The sequence below is a fragment of the Psammomys obesus genome, unplaced genomic scaffold (assembly GCF_907164565.1).
Source record: "Psammomys obesus unplaced genomic scaffold, mPsaObe1.curated_primary_1811, whole genome shotgun sequence".
NCBI lineage: Eukaryota > Metazoa > Chordata > Mammalia > Rodentia > Muridae > Psammomys > Psammomys obesus.
The window spans coordinates 16,192,445-16,192,885 of NW_026596079.1; positions in this window are offsets into that span (position 1 = coordinate 16,192,445).

Here is a 441-nt window from a genome sequence, read left to right on the forward strand (position 1 = left end):
AGAAAGAAAGAAAGAAAGAAAGAAAGAAAGAAAGAAAGAAAGAAAGAAAGAAAAGACTCATCAGGTTCTCCCCCTCTTGGGATGGCATCTTTTGGTCTTAATTTTCATAGACTGCCTAAATAGCAACTGAGAGAGAGAGAGAGAGAGAGAGAGAGAGAGAGAGAGAGAGAGAATGTGGCTAGTGAGATCTAGAAATATTTTTATGTTCTCAGTGCCTGGCAGTTAATGTGATACTGTCAACTTTTGCCTTGACAGGTTCTTAAAGCCAACCATAGTGAAGTAATTGAAGAAGAAAAAAGATAAGACTTTTTCAGGTAGATTGGAAGATTGTTATAAATAAATATGCATGTATGTATATAAATATACATGTATTCATATACATGTATATATACGTGTACATATATATATATATATATATATATATATATATATATATATATA